The 21,919-nt window shown below is 48.3% G+C and overlaps 1 long non-coding RNA gene across 1 annotated transcript; it reads left to right on the top strand.

Annotated features, from left to right (window-relative positions):
* The first annotated feature begins 5,366 nt into the window (after positions 1-5,366).
* LOC145517510 (uncharacterized) lies at positions 5,367-10,999 on the top strand. The gene is made up of 2 exons (XR_014062090.1): positions 5,367-5,825; positions 8,712-10,999. It is a non-coding gene; the product is annotated as an uncharacterized LOC145517510 (long non-coding RNA).
* The last annotated feature ends 10,920 nt before the right edge of the window (positions 11,000-21,919 follow it).

The following is a 21,919-nucleotide window of genomic DNA, read 5'->3' on the forward strand; positions in this document are numbered from 1 at the left end:
GCTATTCCATTCCCACCTCCCTTTTCCCTTGTTACCTGATGACTTCTCAGACTCCTCTGTGACCCACAAAGCCAATGTGACCCAGTGCTGGACAAGGAGGCATAAGGACACATTCACCAGAGGTTTCTGGAAAAGACACTTTGTTTCTTAGAAAGGGGAAGGTGCCAGAGCGTGGCAGGCTGGCACTGCCCCCGCCCCCCCTTGTCCTACTGAGAAGGCAGACACCATGTTAACACATGACCTTGAAGAGGCAGACTTGAGGACAAATGCCAACACAATAAGGATGGAGGAACTTCAGGAAGCCAGACGGAACCCAGCCCTTAATGACATCCGTGATCTGATGCATCAAGCTGAGCCCACTCTCCCCAGCCAGTCAAGGTGCTCAAGTCAGCCAGCGCTGCCTGGGCTTTCGGTTACCTGCAGCTCCGCACGTGCAGACTAACAGGAGTGACGCTGTAATGCTTGAGTCAACAAACATGCGTCTATTAGGAGTGGATGCTCAAAACGTTTTATTGGCAGAGAGTCATGTGACAGGGACCATGAATGCATGGACTCTACAGTTCTCAGGGGGCAGGGGTGCAGATGAGGAGTAGGGGCCAAATGATGAACTCTCTGTTCCACCCTCTGGAAGCCTGGAGGGATGAAGGGTAGTTGGAAGCATGTTTGTCAACCGGCCCTCGGAAGAATCCAATCTAGGCAATTGGCCAAGAGCTTGGAATGTTCAGGTGTTCTCCTCCTTCAGTGGTTTCACTGAGCTATAGGAACTAACAGAAGAAACGCTGCAATGTGTTTGCTCTCTAGAATTCTCAGCAGGTTCAAGGGACCCAGAGAGGTGCCTGCCTGGGGTAGCGCTCATGACCCAGGCCCAGCATATACAAACTATGGCAGCTGAGAACCGTGAGGAGAGAGCCCTCTATATTCCAAGTGAGTAAGCAGGAAGGGGTGCAGGAAAGACTGTGTATCACCAGCAATGGGGTCCCTGAATCAGGAGTGATTCAACTTGGCTGCAAACAGAAAACCTATAGCAGTACCTCAAACAAAATAGAAGTTAATTTCTCTCGTGTAAAAGAAATCTGAAGGTAGGAAGTCTGGGTTGGCATAGGAGTTCTCTGGTGATCTAAGACCCAGGACCAGTCTCTATTTCTGCTTTACTGTCGTAGTACATGGCTTTTACCTTCAAGGTCACCTCATTGTCCAGAATGACCACTGAGCTCCAGCCATTATCACTGAATTCCAGGCAGTGAGATAAGGTAAAAGGGGCCCGTGCCCCCTTTGTAAGGAGTTTTCCTGAAGTTCTTGCCTACAAACCACAGCTGCAAGTGAGGCTAGGAATATTTCTTTTGCCTGAGCACAATGTTACCTTGAATAAAATGGAGGTTCTGTTGCTAAAGAAGGGGGAATGGATTTATAGTGGCAGCTAGCAGCCTCTGCCCTAGTCTCCAAAGGCAAGGGGGCCGCTTGGATCAAGGAAGAGAAGATGGGACCAGAAATCAAAAAATATGCTCTGACCTTTATGAGTATATGAGTGAAAGTTGCTCAATTGTGTCTGACTCTGTGACCCCATGGACTAGGCAGTCCATGGAATTCTCCAGGCCAAGATACTAGAATGGGTAGCCTTTCCCTTCTCCAGGGGATCTTTCCAACCCAGGAATCAAACCCAGGTCTCCTGCATCCCAAGTGGATTCTTTACCAGCTGAGCCACAAGGGAAGCCCAAGAATACTGCAGTGGGTACCTATCTCTTCTCCAGCAGGTCTTCCCGACCCAGGAATCGAACCAGGGTCTCCTGCATTGTAGGTGGATTCTTTTACCAACTGAGCTATCAGGGGCAAAAGATCACAGGGGCAGTCATCCCTCGGTGGGCTCAAACCACCAACCTTTTGGTTAACAGCCGAACAAGCTAACCGATTGCATCTCATAGACTCTTATGAGTACATGACCTTGGGTAAATCCCCAAACCTCCCTGAGCCTCAGCCCCAAACCGAGGATTATGGGAGGGTCAAATGATATGCTGCTGTGAAAGGGTTTCATAAACCATAAACACTATTCCCACATGAGGACTTATGTTGCTGCTACTGCTGTCGTTAATACCAAGAGCGGCTGACTGTTTTCTGTGGGGAGAAAGGCAGATGGGGATGGAAGGAGCGGGAGGACAGCATTTACTGAGACAACGAGAAAAAGATGCAGCTGCTTGGTTCACCAAATACACATGAGATATACCCATGCAAACAGGAGTCTTTTTCCCCAGGGCCACGTGCCCCAGGCCATGTAAAAACCTGGAGTCTGGCAGAGGCCCAGGCTGCCTTCAACCCTCAGGGCCCCAGACAGGCAGACAAACAAACACAAACAAACACGAACCTGGGGGAAGCCCAAATACACGGGAGAAAGGGGAAGGCCTCCCGGAGCAGAAACCAAGCTCTGGGTCCCCACAGGGCCAAAATAGCTTGCTGATTGAGTCAACAGGCCAACACACTGGTCAAGCTGCTGGGGAGAGAAACCGAAACCTCAGCCAGATCTATTATTTAGCAATTTGTCACCAGGCATAAATATAAATTATCTCCTCCCCCAGACCCCAACTGCCAAGCTGTTTGGTGTCAGGAGTCACCTTGGGTCAACCAGGGCCAAGTCAGGCGTTTGATTCAGCTCTCCTCACAGCGTCGGGGAGGACAGCTGGGCAGTGGGCTCCCGATGCTGGAGGAAGGGGCAACATTTTCTCTAAACCCCCCAGGACCCAAGTCCTCGCAGGCAACTCCCCAAGGGGCTGCCAACAGCCCTTCCCTGATGTTGGGGGCAGTCAGATCTCAGGGGTGCACTTGAAGAATTCTGATGACACACAGTCCATCCACAAGTATTTGCTGGGTGCCTACTGTATACCTGCAAGTCTGGGAGCGGGGTGGGGCTGGTGGGTTCTGCTCCACAGGCTGTGAGCTTGAGGATCAGGGCCTCTCCTTGTTGCTGGGGTGTACCTCCTTCCCCTCCAGGTCTCTGGCAGTGTGAGCTGTGGAAAGTCAGCTATTTAGATTTCAAAACTAATTGGTTACAGCTCATGGGGCCTGGGGGTGGGGAGGGGGAGGTGGGAGCAGTACAAATTGCAAGCAGCGTAGAGAATTACAAATCTGGCTTCGTAGTCTCCCTGGCTTGGCACAGATTAAGCGTATAAATCAGGCTTCTGTAGCTTGACTTTCTGGTTCACCATTCCCATTCACCATTCAGGACGTGAACAAGGATTTTTTTAAAAAAATATTTTGTTGAAGTAAACATATATATAGAAAAGAACACACATGATAAGTATAAAATAGCCTGGAGAATTTTCCCAAAGTGGCCACAGTCAGGTAACAGCATCTAGATCAGTTAACAAGAACACTGCCAGCCCACAGAAACCCACTTGTGCTCTCTCCAATAATCACTCCCCAAGGGGAACCCTATCCTGACCTCTAGCACCATAGATTTGTTTTGCCTGTTTTTGAACTTCGCATAAGTGGAATCATACAGGACATTCTCTTTCATGTCTGGCTTCTTTCACTCAACATCACATCTGTCAGATCCATCCAGATTGTTGTGTGTGGTTGTCATTTATTCTCAAGACTGCCTAGCGTCCCAGTATGTGAACAGATAACACTTCAACCATTCTACTGTAGATGGACATTTGAGCTGTGTCCAGTTGGGAACTATCACAAAAGTGCTGCTAAAAACAGAATTTTCACAAATAAGTTCCCCTCATCCCCCCCTTTTTAAAAAGATCTTTACTGTGGTAAAATACATATAATATTTTCCATTTTATCTATTTTTAAGTGCATAACTCATTGGCATGAAGTATCATCACACTGCTGTGCAACCATCACCACTATCTGTTTCCAAAAGGTTTTCATCATCTCAAACAGAAAATCTATCCCCAAAGCAATAACTGGGCTTCCCTTGTGGCTCAGCTGGTAAAGAATCCGCCTGCAATGCGGGGGACCTGGGTTCGATCCCTGGGTTAGGAAGATCCCCTGGAGAAGGGAAAGGCTACCCACTCCTGTATTCTGGCCTGGAGAATTCCACAGACTGTATAGTCCATGGGGGTCGCAAAGCGTCCAACACAACTGAGCGACTTTCACTTTCACTTTTCCTAGGTGGTGCTAGTGGTAATGAATCCACCTGCCAATGTAGGAGACGTGGGTTTGATCTCTGAGTCGGGAGGATCCCCTGGAGGAGGAAATGGCAACTCACTCCAGTATTCTTGTCTCAAAAATTCCATGGACAGAGGAGCCTGGAGGGCTACAGTCCATAAGGAGTCAGACACAACTGAACATGGACAGAGCTATCCATTTCTCCTCCCCTCAGCCCCTGGTAACTTCTGTTCTATTAGTACTTTTTGTGTCTATGAATTTGTCTACTCTAGGTGCCTCATACAAGTGGAATCATACAGGATTTATCCTTTTGTGCCTGACTTATTTTACTTGGCACAATCTTTTCAAGGTTCATCCGTGTTGTAGCATGGATCAGAATTTTGTTCCTTTTGATGGCTGAGTAACATTCCATTGTATGGCTATATCATGTTTTGTTTAACCATTCATCTATTGGTAGACATTTGGGTTGTTTCCACCTTTGACTGTTCTAAATAATGCTGCAATGAACACTGCCATGCAAATATCTTTTTTACCTGAAGCCTTTAGCTGAGGACCTGCTGCATACAGAGAACAGATGGGTACTCACCTATCCCTTAGTAGATTGTCATATGAATCAAATGGGTTATTATTTTTAGGCTAGAGAGGAGGACACTGAGGTTCAGAGAAGTCAAGGACCTTTCCCAAGGCTAAGGGGCTAATCTAAGTGGCTGAATGTGTATGTGCATATGTGTGCTCAGTTGCTCAGTCGTGTCCAACTCTTTGCGACCCCATGGACTGCAGCCCGCCAGGCTCCTCTGTCCATAGGATTCTCCAGGCAAGAATACTGGAGTGGGTCGCCATTTCCTCCTCCAGGAGATCTTACAAACCCAAGAATTCAACCTGTCTCTTGCATCCCCTGCATTGCCAGATGGATTCTTTACCACTGTGCCACCAAGTAGCTGAGACCAGAGCTCAGTCCAGACCGTGACCCCAAGTCCAGTGTTATTCCCATCCCTACCCCTACCCCACCCTCCCATACACCTCCCTGTTGCTTCTCTCTTGCAATTCTCTAGTCACAGTGGAAGTTAGAAGATTTTGGGTTGCAGCCTAGTTCTTGCTTTAGTTCCAGGTAGAAAATTTTTCCCTTGGAGCTGCTAAACCCCAACTTGGGCTTTCTGGAAGTATTTTCCTTTCTCCTGGCAAACAGCCCAGGACAAGGGAATGAGAGAGGCTTCTTGGCCCCCTTGACTCTACCTTTAAACTTTGTGCTCTAGTTTTTTTTATTTTTTTTTTTAAGCTATAAGTTTTGTCACATCACATCCTGCCCCCAGGCCCAGAGCTCAGGCTACATTTCTCGTTCTTCTCTTGGTAAGGACAGCAGAATATCTAAGACCTAATCGGATTTTCCATCCAAAGGACATGGAGAGAACCACTCACTCAAATGTCCCCTTCCTCTGCCCTGCCGTAGTAAATTTCGGCGACAGATAACCTACTGTGTGTTGGACAGCAAGCGGTCAAACTTGTCCCTTAGGTCCCTATGCTCAGGGCAGCCCCGGGGTGGGGTGGGGGAGCAGGAGCAGGACGCAGTCTGAGAGAAGCAGAATGATCAAGCCCATTGGGTAGGAAGCCGCCAGAGCAGGAAAGCCCCCAGAGTTCTGGAGGAAGTACGTGGCTGTTGGAGTCAGGGGGGCGCTTCCTAACAGTGCCTGCTGAAGGCCCTGTCGTTCACCATTCAAATGGTGCGTTTTTACACGCCATGTAAAGTGCCAGGCACAGTGTTAGGCCCCAGGGCGGGAGAGCCACGAACACGGACAATTCCCAGGGCGGGTCCAAGCCACTCGTGGTCTCTACAATGACGCACAACTCTGTGCACAAGTTCTGCGCTGAGCTGAGTGAGCGTGAGCTCCCAGCCCCCTTGCAGGTACCGCTCGCCCCTGCGCTCAGCTTCCGGCCTCTTGCCGACCTTCATAGCTGACGAGCGGCCAGGGGTTCCGAGGCGCGGCCCTGGGGGTGACCAGCCGGGGTCCCCCTCCCCCGGCCCTCGCTGTCCGCACTGTCTCTGCCCCTCGCCGGCCGACAAGGCGCCTTTCAGGAGCCTCCGCCCCCACTGGAAAATCCCCGGGCGGGCGGCGTCTGCCGCCCTCCAGGTGAGGGATTCCGCGTCCCCGACGCGGTGCCGGGGCAGCGCGCCCACAGGCGCCGGGACCCGCCGGGCCGCCAGCCGCTCGCCGTCCGGGCGCGCGCAGCCTCCGCCGCCAGCCCGCGGGGAGCCGAGCCAAGAGCTCCGCGGCGGGAAGTCCACTGCCTCCTCCGCAGCTCGGCCCGCTGGAGAATTAAACATTTTTAAGTTTCATTTAAACGTATGCGTACCTCTACATTTATGAATGTTGCAATTTAGCGCATATACTGTTTGGTCTTATCACACGTTATGTTCGAGTCTGCTCCGTTTTTCTTTTCCTTTTTTTCCTTCACTCTTCATTGTTCCCCACTCTTGAAGCATCTTCATCCCCAGGAAGCCCGTATTAAGAACCTAAAACGGACCTTTCTATATTCTTCTCCCTGTTCATATAAGCGTGGGGCTTTCCAGGTGGCTCAGTGGTAAAGAATCTGCCTGCCAGCGAAGGAGAACTCAGGTCCCATCCTTGGGTGGGGAAGATCCCCTGGAGTAGGAGAGGGCAACCCACTCCAGTATTCTTGCCTGGAAAATTCCACGGACAGAGGAGCCTGGCAGGCTACAATCCATGGGGTCGCAAAGTGGTAGACACAACTGGCCTGAGCGAGGGAGCATATGCAGATATCTCTCTATATATATATTTAGGTATACACGAATACATGTAAATAGCATCTTGTTGAATATATTTTTCTATATCATAGGAACTGTAGTGGTTGTAGCAGTTTTTTAAAAAAAATTATTATTATTGTTATTCACCTACAATAAAACTCACCTTTATTAATGTATCAAACCATCCCCTTCTGACAGTCATCCACTGTGTTTTCTGCTTTCTGCTACTGTGAGCGGTGATGTGTTAAAATAATGTTATATATATCTCCATGTGCCCAGAAGTGGGATTGCTGCGATGATGTGCCCCTGGTTTTAATTTTAGAAGATATGGAAGGCTGCTTTCGCAAAATGCCTAACACCTAGCATCCCCATCAACAATGAATGAGGATGCCCTTTTCCCCACACCCAGCAGTAATAGGTGGACGGCGCTTGGTGATTTCCATTAGTTGCCTGGGACCATCCTGAAGTATCTGCCTGTTACTTTCATTTCTACTTGCCTTACTCCTTAATGAGCTCCTTAATGAGCTGAAAATGAGCGTATATTCAGCTGCTTGGCAGCCACTTGCTTTGTTTTTCCAAGAACTGCATCCTCTTGGTACATTTTGATATGCTTTAAGCACAGAAAATCCCGTTGGCCTGGGAAGGCTGGAGAAGGATGTGCTAGGATTAATGGAATGGTCTAGTTAATAGAGGGGCTTCCCAGGTGGCGCGGGGGTAAATAATCTGCCTGCCAATGCAAGAGATGTGGGTTCCATCGCTGGGTGGGGAAGATCCCCAGGAGGAGCAAATGGCAACCTGCTCTAGTATTCTTGCCTGAGAAATTCCATGGACGGAGGAGCCTGGTCGGCTACAGTCCACAGGGTAGCAAAGTCAGACACAGCTGAGCAACTGAGCATGCACACAGTAGTTAGTAGACAGTTACCTTGTTTGTCAATTACGAGCTTTCGTAAGATGTGACCGTAAGCAGATATATGTAGTGATAAGACTGTAACAAATATAAGAGGCATGTGGGGAATGGAAAGTGAGTGGGCTTTGGGGTCACTTGCTAGCTGTGTGCTAGTGAACAAGTCAACCAACCCCCCTGAGCCTCAGTTAGCTCCTCTGTGAAACAGAGATAATGATGATTCTTTTATAATTGTTGAAAAGCTTGAGAGTAATTTATGTAAAGAACCTGGGGCGTAGAAGATGGTCAGTAAATGGTAGTCAATTATGATAAGCATAACTTTAATTTTCCTTCCAGTGGTTAAGTAGGACTTTCAGAGGCCTAGGGTTAGCTTCAATGTCAATCAACATTGCGTGGGTCTGGGTGAAACTGGGATTATTTAAATTTCCTGTGGGCCCAGTAATCAGATACATATAAACCAAGGTTTTGCAGCCTCATCACTATTCACAAAGAATAGGATAATTCTTTGTTGTGGGGGGCTGTCCTGTGCTTTGTGGAATGTTTAGCAGTATCTGTGGCCTCTACCCACTAAATGTCAATAGCACATCCTACCCCCCCAGTCATAACAATCAAAAATGTTCTCAGGCCTGGTCACATGTCCCCTGCAGGGCAAAAATTGCCCATGTGGTTGAGAACCACGGATCTAAATCCTCTGGGAGAAACTTCTTAAGGGTTTACATAGCGTGAGCAGAGGCCCCTCCCGTTCCCGTGCTCCCTCGCCACAAGGCAGCCCCCCACTCTTCAGCTGCAGGATTCCCCAAATGGGGTCTAAATGTCAGCCATGTCTGAGCAGGGTGCATCTGGGGGGAGAGGAGCAGATGGAGGTGTCTTCCCTGTGGGTATCCGTGAAATGCTCAACCTGGGAACAGGAGAGAACCAGGCTGTATTTGTATTTAACAGGTACCCGAAGCTGCCCCCAAGGTCAGAACTGCAGTGTGTGCCCTCAAAGACCCTCCAGACTGACTGGGGCGCTGGAGGAGCCTAGATGACGTCACGCGGTGAGAATGGACAAATGATGGTCTGTAATTTTTTTTCTTTTGCAAGCTGCTCTTTCTTCTCTTTCCCTCATGCTATATTCTTGACCCAGGATCAGCTGTGGGCTTTCACTTGAGTCAGTTTTCTTATCTCTCTGTGGCTGACCAGAGAACCTACTTATTCAGTCCTCCCTTCATATATGTTCCAGTCCTCTGTTGGGAATAGGATGTTTCATCTTCACTGTAGACTCTTCATGCCCCTAAACACAATTCCTTCTCTTCCCTCCTAACTCAATTTCAAGTCAACACATATTTGTTGGTTAAACTGCTGGGTGCTTCCCAATGTCAGTCCTTCCCTCCTTCACTAGTAACAGAGCCCTGCTCAACTTACATTTCTCCGTCTCCCTTGATGCTTGGTGTAGCCAGGTGACTAAGTTTTGGTTAACGAGAGGCAAGCAGAGGGTGACAGAGGATTTCTAGGTAGGTTCCTTAAAAGGGTGAAGGGCATATACCTCTTCTTTCTGTCCTCCTTTCTTCTCTCTTTCTGGAACTCAGATGTAATGAGTGGAACTCCAGTAGCTACTTTGGGCCACTAGGAGAACGTGAGGATGACAGAACAGAAAGACAGAAGTATCCCAGTGACTGGAGCTGCTGCACCAGCCCTAGAGCTGTGGATTTTCACGTGAGAGAAGAAACTCCATGTGCTTAGGCCACTGTGAATGGACTTTAATCAGCAGTCAAATACAATTCCTAACTGAGGCAAATGGCCCTTCCCAAGTCCAAGCATCTGTCCTTGCCTTTTACCAATTCTCCCTGTCCTTAGGCTGAATACTTTGGAATTGTCATCAATTCCTACACCTCCAGCCAGTCAGCCACCATGACTTGTCAATTTTCTACATTGAGTCCCTGCTGTATCTGTCTTTTCCTTTTCATCTTTCTCAGCATGTGTTCTAAGCTAGAGGTTTGGTGATGCTGAGCAGGATTCAGAGAATTCAGAACTCATAACTGGAACGCCTAACTAGGCAGGAGTCTCCCCTAGCAACATGCATGGAGGTGGTAACAGCCGTTTTATCAGGGAGGACTCTGGTTTACCCTGTGTATCCAGAACTAGCCCAGTGCCTGACACATAGTAGGCACTCAAACAAAGAGCTGGGGGATTAATATGTTGAAGGATTAAATGATTGATTAATTAACTTGACATACACATGGGTACCTATGTAGATAGGGCCTCTACTTTCGCCTTTCACATATATACACATTACCTTTCATGATGGAGACACCAGGTTACAAAGAAAACCCTCAAGAGTTTGCTGTTGACTTGAGCCGCGTCACTTGTAAGAAGGACAAAATATGTATGTGGTCAGCTTGAAACCCAGGCCCGCTACTAGAAATAAACTAACCCCTTGTTGAATTCGCGCAGGAGAACTGAAGGGAGGTGGGGGAGACGGGTGGCAGGAAAAATGCCTGAGATCTTACACAACTTGTGCAAACAGAATGACGGGGCCAGGCAGCCCTGGGAGTCCAGGAATTAATAGCCCCGCTGAGGCTCCGGGGCTCCGGAGATGGAGCTATTTAAAGCCAAGAAATGTCATTTCCACCCACAGAGGCTGCCCCAGTTGCGTTATCTGGACCTTCTTCAGCCCTGGTGTTCTGGCAGCCTCCCTGGCCTGACCTCCCAGCGGCGGGACCACAGGGCTCAGGGCCAACCTGTCGTCACTGCTCTGTGGGCGGGGGGCTGACCTGAGCCTGTCCGGGATCCTCCTCCTCTGCTCAGACCACAGGACAGGCTGAGTGGGGACCCCGGGCCCAGCTCACCCCTCTGCAAGGGCAGCTGGGGAGCACGGAGGCCACTGCCCACACAGAGAGATCAGCCGCCCAGCAGGACGGGCCTGGGACCAGCGTCCGGGTTATGAGGTCTGAAGACGACACCCTCGCCCACCAGAATCACATCCTTGTCCTGCTCCGTGACTGCAGGCCGTTTGCTTACTCTCTCTGCCCCCCACCCCCCCCATTTCCCCACCTGAACTGGGAAATCTCCCTCTTCTTGCCCTGTTGCTGGGGGAGGTCACGGGAGATCAGAGAAGGGGAAGTCTTTTGAAGCTTTGGGAAGAAAAGCACCATAGAAATCCAGGTATTACCTGCAGCTCCTCCTCTCCCTCTAGTGAAGGTAATCCAGGAACACTTCCTCCGGAGCCGGAGGCCAGAAGGCAGGAGGCTCCCGTTTGAAGTGTCAGTGGGCTCCAGACTGTGTGACGGAGCTGTCCGGCCCCACACGCCTGGGAGCCCGGGCTCCTGCTCTTGCCAGGCACCTAAGGCAAGAGCTTCCTCACATCCTGTCTGCTCTGATCTCAGCTATCTGCTCTGGCTGATGTTCCCGCAGCTTTGGGGAGGGGAGGGTGCTCGGAAGCCTGGAGAACGTGCCAAGCCAAGTCTGCCCTGCAGGTGTCTGATGCCCAGCGACGGCTGGGCTTGTTTCCTGACGCTGAGGCCTGGCCAAGGGAAAGCACAGTGGCAGCTAAATGGGTTTCTAAGGAAGGTAATGAGATGCCAGGGGCACTCCAGCCTGAAGCCTCCCTGATTCATTGCTGAGCTTGTCCATTGCTACCACTCAAGGGGCAAAAGGATATGAGGAAATGACTTTTTTTTTTTTTTTAAGGAAACAGAAATGGAAATGAAATCTTGCATGCATTCTCTCCTCTGCTCCCTTTCCTTGTCAAATTTTGGGGCTTGCCCAAAAGGCATGGATGTTTGCCCTCCTTTCATTTTTTAATTGAAATATTTAAGCACCCTAAAAGGTATGTATCAGTCAGAACAGTACAGAGTATGTTACAGTAACAAACAACCCTCATATCTCACAGGCTTAACACACTTCTGTTTCTGCTACTTGCTGCTTCCTGCTTCTGCTCCACATCCTTCAAGGGTGAGCAGAGGGCTCTGCTCACTGAAATCACTCAGAAATTCAGGCGGATGGAACAGCCAACATCTCAGACATTGTCAGGAGCAAAACAGAGAGCTGGAGGATCTTGAAAAGGCAATTTAATGGTCTAGCTCACAACTCCTTGGCCAGAACTGGTCACGGGGTCACTCTCAACCACAGAGCACCAGAAAGTGCAAACTACTGTGTGCTCAGAAGAGAAGGAGCCACAGATGTCTGGTGAACAACAATAATATGACCACAAAATACAGAATTACATCACAAACACCATGTGCCCACCACCACCCAACCTGGAAAATATCACTTTGCCAGTACCGGTGAAACCTTCTGTGTAGTTGACACAAGTACATCTCTCTGCTCCCTGCCACCACAGTAACGATTCTCCTGAATTCGATGTTTATCAAATATCTCTGTATCTTACTATATTCATATTATATATACCCTCTGCAGAGGGGTGAACTGGGCCCTGAGTCTCCACTCAGCCTTTCCTGAGACCTTCTGTATACAATTAACAACATATAGTGTTGTTTTACATTTATTTAAAGGCCATATAAATGGTGTCATACTGTACATATATATTTGCAATTTTCTTTTTTGACCTACTTTATGTTTCTGAGAGTAATCCACGTTATTGTGTGAAGCTGTGTTTGATTCCATGCCGTGTATAGTCCATTGTATGACTACCACAATGTCCATTGTGGATGAACATACAGGTCACCTCTAGCTTTTTGTGATTCTGTACAGCACTGCCATGAACATTCTTAGGCACAAGCAACAGACAGTATCTCCAGAATAAAGACTTGAGAGGGCTTTTTCCACTTGACGGGATATTGCCAAATAGCCCTCCAAAAAGGCTGGATCAGGTCACGCTCCACAGAAGCCTTCTGGCCTCTCTGCAGCCACATCAACACTTGATACTGTTTGATGAGTGCAGAACACTTCCCCCATAGTTTTCATGAAACTGAAGTCATTAGTCAGCCCATAAATATTTCTCAAACACCAGATATATACGAGGCACACAGCTAAGAGTGAAGGATAATGAAGAGGGACTCAGACCCTGCCCTCAAGGAGCTTGCAGTCTGGTAGGCAAGACAGACACACTTAGGAATTATTAGAATAGACTGGAAAATATAAAGAGGCAAATAAAAATCACCCCATCTTGCTACCCATAGGTGACTGCTATCTTCCTTTCTAAGGAAACACTCATGAGCTCAAGACAACACAAAGAAGCCAGGCACTTGGGTAAAACAGGGCCCAGCATCCAAGGTGCCCGGAACATTAAGCCCTGACTCAGGCAGGATAACTAGAACCCTGGCCCAAGTGCGGTAGCCCATTAGACAGGCCCACTGCCACCTGACTTCCAGAACAGGGTGGCTGGGAGGCTCTGAACAACAGCCATGGTCTGGTGAATCAACCTTGGGTGACTATGATCACACATTCAAGGGTTCGGGGAGGAAATTTAAACTCTCAAAGTGAGTGATCGGCAAGACTAGTGAGGGAGCTGGTGTACGAGGGATCTGTAATGTAGCCATACCAGTGATGGTAATAGTCATATTGAAGCAATCCTGCAAGATAGGCTGGGTGAGGAATCAGGTGTGTCTCCTTGATTTGGGCCTGAGTCACTGGGTAGAAGGACCAGTTGGAAGCAAGGCCAGAGAATGCAGAGTGTTATTTCAGCCACTGTGTTTGAGGAGACACATAAAGCTGGTGGTTGGGTAGGCAAGCTAAGATGGGCCTTAGCTGTAGCTCTAGGCACAGCTTAACTCAGTGAATCACTCCACAAATGCACACGAACAGAGGTGTGAGCAGGATGGGACACTAGACTCTGTGAGGGACATGAACACATTTTAAAAAAACCATTTTCAAGGACTTGCCTGGTGGTGCAGTTGTTAAGAATCCACATTCCAATGGGACGTGGGTTCAATCCCTGGCCAGGGAACTAAGATCCCCCATGCCTCAGGGCAGCTAAGCCTGAGTGCCGCAACTAGAGAGTCCATGTGCCATAACAAGAGAAGCCCACACACCACCATGGAGATCCAGCACTGCCAAAATTAAAACATAAAAACACCTTTGTCCAAGCATAATTCACAAACAACAAGATGCAACCATTTTAAGTATACAGTTTGGTGAGTTTCAATAAATGCATAGATTTGCATATGCATCGCCACAATCAAGATACAGAACACTGATAAAAATATGTTAAGATCCCTGTTGTTTTCCTCAAGGAGTCCTTCATTGGCTACCAGACACAGATACTTAAGAAAGATGTGAACCATACAGGCAGCAAAGCATAAGTTCTAATAACTGATGCAGGTTAAGGGAGCTGGGGCCTGGAGGGGGCAACCCCTTGGGAAGCGCCTGGTCCTGATGCGAATGTACTTGGGCCCTGGAGATTCTCCATCACCCACAGAGGATCAGGGAGAGGCAGGCCAGGCACCACAGGGCTCGCTTGTCCCAAAATATCTCAACGGCCTGAAATGCCACAGTGAGTCACCTCTCTGGTTTAGAACATTTGGTATTCCCTCTGAAATACCTATATTAAAATGCATATAAATGACCTAAGAGACAGCCTTTGAGGTGTGTGGAAAACCAGCCCTTCATTAACACGTAGAAGCAGTTGTCAGGTTTTCCAGTTACCTCCTCAGGAGCAGGTAGGGCTGCGCCAAGATAAATGGGGAAACAGAGAAAGCAGCTGGTCAGCGCCCTCGAATCACTCTTCTGTTTTAACTTGGTGAGAAAGTGGGCTCCTTCCTTTCAGACATCTCAAATTACCACATGGAGTCAAGCCCCATCTGAAAGGTTAGGACCTCCATTTCGATCTAGGAAGAGGGGAAATTTTGCCAGGGGAATGACAATTCAGCAAGGGTTTGGGGAGAGGCTCAGCCTGACGCTGAAGTGCGTGGTCATCGAAGTGTAGGGGCCCCAAGGGTTAGGACAAAAGGTGTTTCCCCGTGGAAAAGAATGCAGACGTAGGAGATGTCTTCCTTCAAATGCCTGAAGGGCAGCTGTGAGTCAAGGGGATTGGAATGGGTTTTGCAGTCTAGCTAGGAACAGGGTGGGGAAAGCCAGAGGTGGCAGGTATCCGTTCAATATGAGAAAGAAATTTCTTACGGTCAGAGCTATCAGGAGGGGAAATGAGGGACCCCAGGAAATAGTGGGATCTCTGTCACTACAGGCGTGTAAGCTGCAGCCAGACACCTCTTGGCAGGAATTCGAGTTCTGAGTGGGTCATTGGATTCGGTCTCTTCCTTCATTGAGATTCTCTAGTGTAGTCCGTGGCCAACCTTTGAGAAGCCACAGACACGTATTAACTGAGCAATCACTTTATGCAAGGCATGATGGGGAGAAACCAAAGGGCGAAAGCCACGGCCTCAGTCTTCCCTGTGGCTGAGCAGATGGGATGGAGGTGGGGGGTGGTGTCTGCATCACCAGAGGGGTGAAAAACACACACTGCTGGAGTTCAGAGGAGGGGAGCCTGCCGAAGGGTAAGGCAGTCCAGGTGGGCACCAAGGAGGAGGAGAGATGGCAACTTCAGAATTCAGACAGGCAGGAAAAAACAGGGAGGGCGCTCTGAGCAGGAGGAAAGGTGTGCACAGCTGCCAGAAGGCAGGAGATCACGAGGGTCAGGCCGGCTGGTGGAAGGGGACGTGATGGGGTAAAAAGGGATGCTGGGGCTGGAGCTGCGGAGGCTAAAAAAGATAGAGAGGAAACCTCTGGGGACAGACCGGGAGAGGCAGACGTCCACAGGGAAGAGGCGGGTGGCCGGGGCCCAGAGTGCCCGTTTGGGGTGCAGGGAATGTTGTGGGGGGTACCACACTGCTCCCCCGCCTCTCGCTGAGCCACAGACCACCAAACAGGGCCCCCAGGTCGCCTTCCCTCAGCCCCACCACGGCCTCCACCCCCTTCAGGGCAGTGAGTGCTGGAGAAAGACGGGAAAACCCACAAAAATCTTCCAAACAAGACAAATATGTGGTGCAGACAAAAGCCGTGCTGGGTGGGATGAGGTTTCGGTTGCTCCCCAATGGGGTGGATCCGTCAGAAGCGGCTTGTGGCCTCAGAAAAATGCGTCATCTCCTGCTCTCAGCGGGGCTCATTGCCTCAGCCACCCCCAAAAGAGCCCACGCTGGGGGAGCCCGCAGTGAGGGACCGGGGTCAGGGCAGCCACTGGCCTCCAGGTCACCCATGCAAGCCCTGCCTGCTCCCCAGCCGGGGGCTGGGCAGGGCTTCGCAGGGAACGGGGGGGTGCCCAGTTTGGGGTGTTGGGGGGGCATTTTAAGCCATCCCCTGAGTGCAGCTCCCGGTTTCCTGGTGTGTGGTGAGTGTCCCGGGAGCTGCCGGAGTGGGTAGGAGGATGGTCTGGGCAGCCCCTCAGCCCCACCGGAGCGTGGCGGGTGGGTGTGGCGGGCTTCAAGCACTGTTCCAAGTGGGAAAGTCAGGTGCCACCAGGAGTGGCCCAGCGGGACTGGAGTGCGGGTGGGCGACTAGAGGAGGCGGTGGGGAGAGGCTGGGTCCAGACTGCTGGCCCCTCATCCGCACCCCCGCAACCCTCCAGGCTCCCAGGTCCCTGGGGTTCACGTTCCATTTCTGCTCCAGTTCCATGGCTCTTAATGGCTATTGTTCTGCGAGAAAGACAGAGATGTTTTCAGTTTAGTGGCATTGTTTCGGACTTTCTCTCTGCAGGCCGAGGCAGGGATGGGAGGCCTCCCCTTCGCAGAGTGGCCCCGGGCAAGGAGGGGTGGCTGGAGTCAGGGCTGAGTGGACTGGTCTCTCTTGTGCTGAGTGGGCACAGGGAAGGCCAGGAGGGCAGAGTCCCCAACACAGCTTTGCTTCCTATGCCTCTTGACCCGTCCTGGCCACCCCTCTCCTCGCCCAAGAAACTAGCCCTTGCTTACTTTCTACTTAGGCTTCCCCAATTTAGATCAGGGAGCAGCTTTCTCTCTCTCTGGGCTTTGACTTCCTTATCTGCAGTGGTAAGTGGCTTCTAAGACTCTTCCTGGTTCTAAGCTTCAGCATCAACAGCTCAGTCGCACCAACAGTACTTTCTCTACTCCGACTCCAGGGGTGGGAGCTGGCCCCTTGGCTGAGTTGATGGTCACCTGGGCAATGGGCTTAGGGAGGGAAAGGACCTTCCCCTGGCATCTTCACTATGTTTTTTTAAATATTTATTTATTTGGCCACGCTTGGTCTTGGTTGCAGCCCTTGGGATCTCTGATTTGAGCTGTGGCAGGCGGGATCTTTAGTTGCACACGCAAACTCTTTAGTCGCAGGGTACATGCGACATGTGAACTCTTAACTGTGGCAGGTAGGATCTAGTTCCCCGACTAGGAATTGAACCCAGGACTCTGCACTGGGAGCACTGAGTCTTAGCCACTGGACCCCCAGGGAAGTCCCCATCTTAAATATTTTAAAACTTATTTTGTAGTTTGTAATTCCACCCTTAGAGATTCACTCCTTTGGGTTTATTGCAACACCCATTTCAGTAAAATAGAGAGGATAGCTGCTAACCCTTTTTAACATTAAAAATAATCCTTTGCTTATATATTTCTCTTCACAAAGTTGAAATCATTTTCAGATACAGGATCCCACTTGGGACTGTAACAGTTCAAGAATTAGTTGACCATTGGTAAGTTAAGACCTCAGAGGCTGTGACTCAAGATAAGAACCTGGACACAGGTGATCTCCTCCCAGGAATTAATTGCATTTTAACAGAGGAACGTCCTGAGGGTAACAATAATCACAAAGGAATGCCTCTCTGGTGGCAGGAATGTTAAACCCTGTGATGCCAGGCAAGTGATGCTATCTAGTGTGGCTGGGAATGAAGGGGCCACCCGTGGGTCAGTGTGTGCCCGCTCAACCCAGAACTGTTGTCAAATCACCCAACTGGCCCTCAGCAGTTCATTGGACTCCTTGTGGGGGCAGATCTATTTGGGCAGGTGTCTGAGTTCCCAAGAAACACCCAGAGAACAATAATGACTTGAAAAACAGAGTAAGGGAGAGTGTAAGCGCAGAGGGTGGGATGGGATGGGGCAAGGGTTGGGACAGGATGAGAGCCTGCGTGGAACTTGGAAGGCCACAGAAGGTAACTGCAGGAAGAAGGGGGTGAGGCAGTGGTGGCTTCTCCACAAAGGGCTACCTGAGCACAGAAACTCATCTGAAATTGGCCAGTAATAATTGGAGCCAACCCTGAATCAAGTTGCCAACATCTGTTGGATCATCAAAAAAGCAAGAGAGTTCCAGAAAAACATCTATTTCTGCTTTGTTGACTATGCCAAAGCCTTTGACTGTGTAGATCACAACAAACTGTGGAAAATTCTTCAAGAGATGGGAATACCAGACCACCTGACCTGCCTGCTGAGAAATCTGTATGCAGGTCAGGAAGCAACAGTTAGAACTGGACTTGGAACAACAGAATGGTTCCAAATAGGAAAAGGAGTACATCAAGGCTGTACATTGTCACCCTGCTTATTTAACTTTTATGCAGAGTACATCATGAGAAATGCTGGGCTGGAGGAAGCACAGGCTGGAATCAAGGTTGCAGGGAGAAATATCAATAACCTCAGATATGCAGATGACACCACCCTTATGGCAGAAAGTAAAGAAGAACTAAAGAGGCTCTTGATGAAAGTGAAAGAGGAGAGTGAAAAAGTTGGCTTAAAACTCAACATTCAGAAAACTAAGATCACGGCATCCGGTCCCATCACTTCATGGCAGATAGACGGGCAAACAGTGGAAACAGTGGCTGACTTTATTTTTCTGGGCTCCAAAATCACTGCAGATGTTGACTGCAGCCATGAAATTAAAAGACACTTACTCCTTGAAAGGAAAGTTATGACCAACCTAGACAGCATATTAAAAAGCAGAGACATTACTTTGCTAACAAAGGTCCATCTAGTCAAGGCTATGGTTTTTCCAGTGGTCATGTATGGATGTGAGAGTTGGACTGTAAAGACATAACTGATTAGAATCAAATGGGACCAAGATGGCAGACAAGACTAGACCTTGATCCTCAGTTAGCAAGTAAATGACACGCCCAGAGGCGCCATGACAGTTCCAAGGCACTGTCAAAAGACCAAGGAGGGGGCGGCGGCCCAAATCCTGGGAATCTCCACCCCTTCCCCAAAATAGTTGGAATAATCCTCCCACTCATTAGCATATGAAATTACCCAGCCTATAAAAACTAACCACACCACAACCTATAAAAACTAACCACATCACATTTCGCCACACTCGCCCTCTGCGATGGCCCACACACTGTCTGTGGAGTGTGCTTCTCTCTGTATCTGAATAAACCCACTTCTTACCCATCACTTTGTCTCTCACTGAGTTCTTTCTGCGATGAGACATCAAGAACCTGAGCTTCATTAGGGCCTGAAACCAGGTACCATGGGTTTTGGCCAGGTTTAAGTTCTAGCCACATGTGTTCGAGTCCCAGCCACGTGGGTTCAAGTCCCAAGCAGGGTTTTGGCAGGGTTTGAGTCCCAGCCACGTGGGTTCGAGTACCAAGCAGGGTTTTGGCAGGGTTTGAGTCCCAGCCACATGGGTTTGAGTGCCAAACTGGGTTTTGGCTGGATTTGAGTCCCAGCACATGGGTTTGAGTCCCAGTCTGAGGTAAATGGTTTCAGTGGGAATGCCTCACATTCTCTATTTGTAGCCTGCTTGGTCACTGATCTGACGTTAAATAGAGTAGGAGTGCCCATATTAGGCATTATCTTAAGATGAAAGTATAAGACAGTGGTTAAGTAGAGACTCCAGAGCATCACTCAGCCACATACTAAGAATGTGTCCTCACACAAGTTACTTCGCCTCTCTGCATCGCAGTTCCCTCACCTGTACAATTGGATAACAGCAGCAGAATCTAACTCCTAAGACTGGGCTGAGACTCAGCTGAGTGAAAATTTTATGAAAGAATGCCTAACTCATGGGAAGCACATTATAAACTTCTGTTAAATGAAGGAGACATCCAAGAGAAAGAAAAACAGCAACAATTAGGAAAAAATCATGAGATAGTGCTAATTCCAATTTTGCTAGTGTACTACACTGGACAAACATTTTAATCTTCCTTTGCTCCTATTTCCACATTTTAAAGACAAACGTAGGAACTTCCCTGGTGGTCCTGTGGCTACGACTCCACACCCCCAATGTAGGGGCCCAGGTTTGATCCCTGATTGGAGAACTAGATCCCACAAGCCGTAACGAAAAGATCCTGCATGCCACTGCTAAGCCCCACCACACCCAAATAAACACAATATTTTTAAAAAACAAGACAAATATAATTTTCACTGCCTCCTTCACTTAGGGGCTTCCCTGGTGGCTCAGAGGGTAAAGCGTCTGCCTGCAATGCGGGAGACGCAGGTTTGATCCCTCAGTCGGGAAGATGCCCTGGAGAAGGAAATGGCAACCCACTCCGGTACTCTTGCCTGGAAAATCCCATGGACGGGGGAGCCTGGTAGGCTACAGTCCATAGGGTCACAAAGAGTCGGACACGACTCTACAGAATGGGCTGTAGCAGAGATAAAGGAGGCTTTGAGTTCCAAAGAATTCCCTGTGAATGAGTATACATTTCCAAGTAGATATAAAGTCCCCACCTCATGCCACCCCACCATCTTAATGTTAATTGCTTATTTTCATGTATTATGTGCAGAGAAAATGGCTGGTATAATGGGAGTGGTTTAGAATTTGGAGGGAGTTTATTGTATGTGAATTCTAAACATGTATTTGAAAAAAAATAAGTGTTCTCAGCTTGTAGGGTACAACATATATTTTTAAAGCTTGTCAACTTTGTCACTCAAATCCTCTATTATTTTCATTATGACTTTTTTCTACGTCACTTGCAGATTTTGGCGACTTCATCCATGGCAATAGATTTGTTCATTTATCCTTGATTTCTGCTAACATTTGCTTTATATATTTTTAAACTTGACTGTTAAAAATCATAGACATTAAAAGTTTTTGTTAAGACTGTAACTTTTTTCAGTGAATCTTGTTTCTTTTAGGGCTTTTTGCCTTGAATTCTGAATTATCTAATGCTAATATACTTGTTCTACTTTTGTTATCACTTGCTTGGTATATTTCCCCCATCTGTTCATATTCAAAATGTTCTGCCACTTGGTTTCAAACTCATCTGTGTAAACAATATGTAGCCGGATCTTGCCCTTTAATAGAAGAACTGCCTCTTTTTTCATGTAATGTTAATGATAGTTGCAGACTTACCCTGTCCTTCTATGCTTCCCCTTTACCATGCTTTCTTTTTATTTTTTAAAGATCTTTTCTTCGTGCTTTTTCTTAGATTAAGTTTTTTTGCCCTTTTCATTCACTCTTGTGATTTGGAAGTTGATTTTCAAATATCCCATTTTCTGTTCTTGAATTTGAATCCTATATTTAAAAAAAAAAAAAAGCTTATTTATTTTTGGTGTTAGTTGCGGCACACAGCGTCTTTGCTGTGGCCCGGGGGCTTTTTAGTTGAAGCGTGCAGGCTCAGTAATTGTGGCACGAGGGCTCCCCAACCAGAGGTTCAACCTGGGTCCCCTGCATTGGAAGGCAGATTCTTAACCACTGGATCACCAGGGAAGTCCCAGATCCTATGTTCTTTAACTCACAATTTTCTATCAATGTTTAGAGATAATTAGGAGATTCTTTCTCCATTAATACACATTAACATCCTTTTTCCTCTCCCATGTTTAGATCTTCCGGGTAGATTATGGATCCAAATCGCTGTTTTTGAAATGTTTACATTATGCCTCAATAATTCAGACTTCACTAAAAGGTTTTACTAATTTCTTTGCTGACCACAGTTTCAGCATCCCACATCTTCCTCTTTCTTGCGTTCACTTATTTTAATTGAAGCATCTCCCCTAGGAGTCCTTTAAAGAAACTGAGGGCGGCAAACTTTCTCCTTATAAAACAAAAAATGTCTTGAATTTCCCTCCCACTTGAATACTTCATTTCCCTTCAGAACTTGGAGATAGTGCTCCATTGTCTTTTAACATCCCGTCTCATGCCAATATAATATTATTGTGTTAATGACGTGCTTTTTCCTCTCTGGAAGCTTCTAGATATTTTTTTCTTTATCTTTGGTGATCTGAAATTTCACCAAAATGTGTCTAGGTGTGAGTCTTACCCCCTGACACCCCACTCCCTTGGGAACATTCAATCTAGTAATTCATTTCTTTCTTCAACTACTGGAAAATTTTCTTTTATTC

Source organism: Giraffa tippelskirchi, chromosome 8, assembly GCF_054371585.1.
Source record: "Giraffa tippelskirchi isolate mGirTip1 chromosome 8, T2T-mGirTip1v1.2.pri, whole genome shotgun sequence".
NCBI lineage: Eukaryota > Metazoa > Chordata > Mammalia > Artiodactyla > Giraffidae > Giraffa > Giraffa tippelskirchi.